The sequence below is a fragment of the Alexandromys fortis genome, unplaced genomic scaffold, assembly GCF_014885135.2.
Source record: "Alexandromys fortis isolate MF-2015 unplaced genomic scaffold, M_Fortis_MF-2015_v1.1 scaffold_188, whole genome shotgun sequence".
In the NCBI taxonomy this organism is placed as follows: Eukaryota; Metazoa; Chordata; class Mammalia; order Rodentia; family Cricetidae; genus Alexandromys; species Alexandromys fortis.
Window position 1 is genome coordinate 1,249,194 of NW_026068159.1, and position 6,870 is coordinate 1,256,063.

Genomic DNA, 6,870 nt, shown 5'->3' on the forward strand with positions numbered 1-6,870 from the left:
TTTTCCCATTCAGTTTAGAATGTCAATTGGTATTGTTATTGTTCTTGTCTTGTTTATGAAGCCACTTTTAGATAAGACTGTTATGCAGCAGAGTTCCTATTATTCAGGCTCCTACAATCTTTCCATATCCTCTTCTGTGATTCTCCCTTAGGTATAGGTGTAAGAGTTGTGATGTAGAAATATCCAGAGGGGCTGGGATCTCCAAGATCCATTGATCTCTGCATTGTGTCTAGTTATCGCTTTCTTTTACAGTCTTTGTTTGCTGGAGCAAGAAGTTTATTTGATGAGTGGATGTAGCTACACTTATCTGTGGGTATAAGTGTAAGATTTGGAGTGTAGTATGAAGTTATGCTTCTCAGTATTCATTGCTGCCTTACTCACAATAGCCAGGAAAAAGACGCAACCTAACTATCTTGCAACAGATGAGTGGGTGATGAAAATATGGCACATATACACAGTGGAATACTATTTCTTTGTAAAGAAAAAGGGAATCATGAAACATTTTTAAAATATTATATTAAGTGATGTAAACCAGACCCAGAAAGAAAAATGCTTGTTGTCTCTCATGTCAGTTCCTAATTTCAAATCCTCAGCTGTGAGTATATAACGTGAGAGCCAAAACTACATTTTAAATTTTAATCGCTATGCTTTAGAGATCCATGGAACAAAATGTCTCTGATCTGCAGGCCCCTTACCCAGATGTTGGAGGCTGTTGTTTATGGGATATAATAAGCCACACATTTTTGCTCCTCTCAATAAGTTTGTTTGATCGATCTGTACCAGGTGTGTTTGCTCAAATGCAGGTGGGAGGTTCAGAAGTGGTTGGGAGATTCACATCCAGGAAATATGTCATAATGCATCTTGCCTGATGTGATATTCCCCTCTGTATGCTATGAATATGTTTTATTACCATTGGTTAATAAAGAAGCTTTTTCAGCCAATAGCAGGGCAGAATATAGCTAGGTAGGAAGATTAAACCGAATGCAGGGAGAAAAAAGGCAGTCAGGCAGATGCCATGTAACTGCTGAAGGAGAAAGATGCTGGGATCTAACCAGTAAGCCACAGACACATGGAAAAACATAGATTATAGAAATGGGTTAATTTAACATGTAACGGCTAGGTAGAAATATGATTAAGCCATAAACCAAACAGTGTTGTAATTAATATAGTTTTGTGCAATTATTCAGGTATGGAAGGCCAGGAAACAAAAGAGCAGTCTCCATCTGCAAATGGTACCCAAACTTTTGGCAAGAATATCCACATAAAGCCTAAGAAAGCTTAAAAAAGGGTGTGTAGACTGAAAAAAAAAAAAAAAAAAAAAACAGGAGTCAATTGGAGCTTCTTGGTAGCTACATTTTTTTCAGATAGCCTCTGTTTTCTGGCTGCAAGCAGAGGCACAGCTTCTTTAAGAGATGGATTTCTGGTTCATACTTCTTGGTGAAACAAATGGCTCTGGATCTTTCAGGAGTTCCTGCTATAGAGCACTTAAATGGAGTTTGTGAATAGAATGCTACTGGCAACATAGACCCTCTGCATTCCTGGAGTTAGAGATTGTGAGCATGGATCACGGAGCTGGTGGTGACTGTACCTCCATCAAGTTGGATGGGGCTGAGCTAAGAGGCAAAGTTGCAGCGTTGGTTCTAGCCATGACTCTTCAGCATTTAAAAAAAGAAAGAAAAAACTCTCCTGAACAGAAAATAATTACAGATACACAATAAGATATATTCAGATGGAAAAGACTTCTAGATAGAGCACAGTGTTGGATAAATGTACATGGGCAGTCATAGATTAAATGAGTAAAGATAAAATAAATATTAAAAAAAATAAAAGAGTTAAAAAAGCTACATAAAGTTGGAAAATATGCAGAGAGTCTGGATTATGTGTCCTATTGTTTTCTTTTAATTTTTTGACCATTAATGAGCTAACTGCAGAGGAAATTTGATTGTGCCGACTGCTAAGCTAAATCAACATATATTTTAAAGGTACCTTGAGTTCAAAATTTGATTCTAAGGATGTGTTACTTTGAAAGAAAGGATTTTTGTTTCCACAAAGGATGGGAACCTGTGCATTCCTTCCAGGTTAATGTGGTTTGATTGAGCAAGACCCCAGGAAAGGTCTCTATGAACCCTAAAAGTACTTTGCCCAACAAATAGCAGGAAGCAGTTTGGAGAAAACAACATGCAAATTCCCAAAATGATTGTTTATAAGTGTTTGCTTTCATTTAAAGGGGGTTGATATTGGGTGGTTAATGGTCATAGCAAATACGTTCTTTAAAAAGGGGGAAGATATGATATAGATATGAATACTTTATATTGGTATGGACTTTGGTTTATTGATACAAATTTAAGGTCAATTTTGTTATATGTATATTTCTACACTTGTTTAAGATGTTATGCTTAAACAGCTCATTTAAAATGTAATGTGTAATTTAAAATTACAAACTAATAGATAGTCATTTATAATAGTCAAATTTGTAGTCATATGATTTTTTAGGACTGGATGGCCTGGAAATAAAAGAGCAGTTTCCATCTACACTTTCCCTTAATAAGATATAGGTCGTATGTACATCAGGATGTACGCTTTCCTCTGATAGGACCTGATGGGACTTACCTAAACCACTGGAAAACATGATTCAGAGCTATCTTCTGGAAACCCAGAAATGGACCTGGCCAGATTCCATTCACCTGGTCAGTATTTAATTAAAGCTTGATTCTAATTTGACTTTAAATTATGGTAGTTGTCTTTTTCTTGAACATTAACATTTTCTGGAGGCCTCCAGCAAGATATAGACCATATACGTAAATTATAAAGATGAACCTTTAGTCTGGAACTTTATAGCTGAGAGGCTACTGCAGGAGGCACATGCCTTGAGATTTTCCAAGGCTCTGAGGCTGCCTCCAGTTCTCAGATTATCCTAATGAACTGCCATGCTGAGAAAAGCAGCAAGCATCTACAGAGGCTTCCTGTTTTGTACATCCTCTATCTGGGGCTTGGAGGGTGTTTGATGGGACCGCAGCACATACAGTGAGTCCTTGCCCATCTGTCTGGTTCTGGTTTTGGTTGGAAAGTATAGTTTGTTTCCTGAGGAAAGTTTTGTTTGTCTTTTTGGAAAACTTTGTCTATTTCTTTTTTTTTTTTTTTAATTTATTAAAGATTTCTGTCTCTTCCCCACCTCCGCCTCCCCTTTTCCTCCCCCTCCCCAAATCAAGCCCCCTCTCGTCAGCCCAAAGAGCAATCAGGGCTCTCTGCCCTGTGGGAAGTACAAGGACCACCCTCCTCCATCCAGGTCTCTTAAGGTGAGCATCCAGACTGCCTAGGCTCCCACAAAGCCAATACGTGCAGTAGGCTCAAAAAACCCCATTGCCCATGTTCTTGAGGTCTCAGTAGTCCTCATTGTCCACTATGTTCAGTGAGACCTGTTTTAACCCAGGCTTTTTCAGACCCAGGCCAGCTGGCCTTGGTGAGTTCCCGATAGAACATCCCCATTGTCTCAGTGTGTGGGTGCACCCCTCGCGGTCCTGAGTTCCTTGCTTGTGCTCGCTCTCCTTCTGCTCCTGATTTGGACCTTGAGATTTCAGTCCGGTGCTCCATTGTGGGTCTCTGTCTCTGTCTCCTTTCATCGCCTGATGAAGGTTAATATTCAGGAGGATGCCTATATGTTTTTCTTTGGGTACTCCTTCTTATTTAGCTTCTCTAACAACCCGAATTATAGCCTCAATGTCCTTTATTTATGGCTAGAAACCAAATATGAGTGAGTACATCCCATGTTCCTCTTTTTGGGTCAGGTTTACCTCACTCAGGATAGTGTTTTCTATTTCCATCCATTTGCCTGCAAACTTCAAGAAGTCCTTGTTTTTTACTGCTGAGTAGTACTCTAATATGTATATATTCCATACTTTCTTCATCCATTCTTCAATTGAAGGGCATCTAGGTTGTTTCCAGGTTCTGGCTATTACAAACAATGCTGCTATGAATATAGTAGAGCATATATTTTTGTTGAATGATAAGGCCTCTCTTGGGTATATTCCCAAGAGTGGTATTGCTGTGTCTATTTCTTGAAAGAGTTGTGTCTCCATGTTTGATTGGAAAATATTTTCTTTCTGTAATTCCTGGTGTGTCTGTGAATTTTGTTGCAAGCATGGAGCTGAAACAGAAATGGGGCAGATATTTTTGAGGTCTTGCTGCCACCAGTCACCACTTCTGTCATGGCTGGTTTTATGGCTGCTGTATTCAGGTTAACAGGAATTCAGATGTCTTTTGGTGTGGATAGCTTTAATATTGTTGTATGTTCTATTTTATTGGGAAGCTGGCTCTAGAGTTGGATTATGACTTTCTTGTCTAGACCCAGACATGCTTATTTGAAAGTTTCCTTTATATGCTATGTCAGTCTGAGCCATCTAACAGAGTGTCAGGGAAAAGAACAAAGCAAAACAGTCAAAAAATTAGAATTAGTTTTTATGAGCATTCTATATCTGAAGATTTGTAAATTTATTGGGTATTGTTATAAAATCTATGAAAAAAGTTAACTCAAAACTAGTAATACTGGGACTTGATAGTTAAAACCTGTGCATAGGTACTCTTAAAGGAACCATGTGGCGTGATTCCATTTGGGGATATAAGCAACACATGGCTTGCTGCCATCTTTAGGCAGCCACATAACTTGGAGCCATCGTTGTTACAATTGGAGAAGATGGATGTCATGTGACTTCACTACCATCTTGATTAAAGGTGACCACATGGAGTATTCCTACCAGGCAGGAAACAATAAGTCTCCAAGGTATTTGGGATTAGAATAGATTTTTTTTATGATAATTCCTGGCCTGGTAAGAAAGCAAGGTTTATGAATGATAGGACTTAAAAATGATGTTTTTTGAATAAAATATTAAAGCTGTATCTCAATGTTTTCACTTGCAAGAATGTAACTTGAACTTGTGCTGGCAGCCAAATTTTGTAACATAAGAGTCACCCAGCTGTTATTGGCTTTAACGCCATAAAGGGTTCATGAGGAACAGCTTTTGGGAAGCCACATAACTATCTCTTTCCTTGACCTATTTTTCATAAACTGAGCCATATAAGAAACTGTTAAATTCTGTAATGGTGTATTCTAAAAGGATCAGGAAAGTTCCCAGTCTCTCTGTGGAGTGCTTTTACGTTAATAGTTTTATTTTGATACTAAAAGGAGATTCAAATGAGAAATTGTAATTTTAAGAATAAAATGTATCAGAGATAAAGCTATAAAGTCATTTTCCCAAGGTTAGGCATTTAGACAAAAGCCCCCATTTCCTCCGAGACTTGGGTAAAGTTCCTGCTTGATATAAAGGGAGCCCTTCTCCTTATCTCTGGCAAAAGGAACGTGTGGCCATCCGTTAACGGTTGACTGTGATACCTATTAACTTGTCAAGGGCAATGCCTAGCCTCTTGGCTCCCGCAGTCCCTGTTCACAAGGTCTACCCCAGCAAATACTAGTTTTATGAAAGCTATTAAGTTATTCTAAATTGTTAATGATAATTAAGAAATAAAAGTTAATTGTTAGTTATAAGAAGTTAAGGCCTACTAGTGTCCCCCCCCCAAAAAAAAAAAAAAAAAAAAAAAAACGAAGCCAACCTGGGATCCGCCTGGTGCTGTCAAAAGTCCTGACTATGCCTAGCCAATAAGGAGAGATCAAGCAGTGTTTCTAGAGCGCCTAGCAACAGGTGCTGTCAGAGGTTCTGATTGTGTCTATCCAATGAGAAACGAGCGTGAGAGGTCAACTGTCAATGAATCAGAACACCTGTGTGCTGGGTGAGTATATGTTTTTCTAATTGTTCAATAAATGAGACTGTTGTAAGCCTTCTACCTGACTCCCAGTGTCTGAGACATTGACTGCACCTTCTCACCCCCTCCCCTGAGGAAGCCATTAGGGCAATATCTGACAATATCTGACACCTGGAACAGGGACTTCTTACTCTTTTTTTAATTAATTAATTAATTAATTAAAGATTTCTGTCTCTTCCCCACCGCCGCCTCCCCTTTTCCTCCCCCTCCCCCAATCAAGTCCCCCTCCCTCGTCAGCCCAAAGAGCAATCAGGGTTCCCTGCCCTGTGGGAAGTCCAAGGACCACCCACCTCCATCCAGGTCTAGTAAGGTGAGCATCCACGAAACTGCCTAGGCTCCCACGTAACCAATAGGTACAGTAAGATCAAAAACCCATTGCCCATGTTCTTGAGGTCTCAGTAGTCCTCATTGTCCACTATGTTTAGCGAGACTGGTTTTAGCCCAGGCTTTTTCAGACCCAGGCCAGCTGGCCTTGGTGAGTTCCCGATAGAACATCCCCATTGCCTCAGTGTACAGGTGCACCCCTCGCGGTCCTGAGTTCCTTGCTTGTGCTCTCTCTCCTTCTGCTCCTGATTTGGACCTTGAGATTTCAGTCCGGTGCTCCAATGTGGGTCTCTGTCTTTGTCTCCTTTCATTGCCTGATGAAGGTTAATATTCAGGAGGATGCCTATATGATTTTCTTTGGGTACTCCTTCTTATTTAGCTTCTCTAAGAACACGAATTATAGGCTCGATGTCCTTTATTTATGGCTAGAAACCAAATATGAGTGAGTACATCCCATGTTCCTCTTTTTGGGTCTGGCTTACCTCACTCAGGATGGTATTTTCCAGCCATTTGCCTGCAAACTTCAAGAAGTCCTTGTTTTTTACTGCTGAGTAGTACTCTAATATGTATATATTCCATACTTTCTTCATCCATTCTTCAATTGAAGGGCCTCTAGGTTGTTTCCAGGTTCTGGCTATTACAAACAATGCTGCTATAAACATAGTAGAGCATATACTTTTGTTGTGTGATAAGGACTCTCTTGGGTATATTCCCAAGAGTGGTATTGCTGGG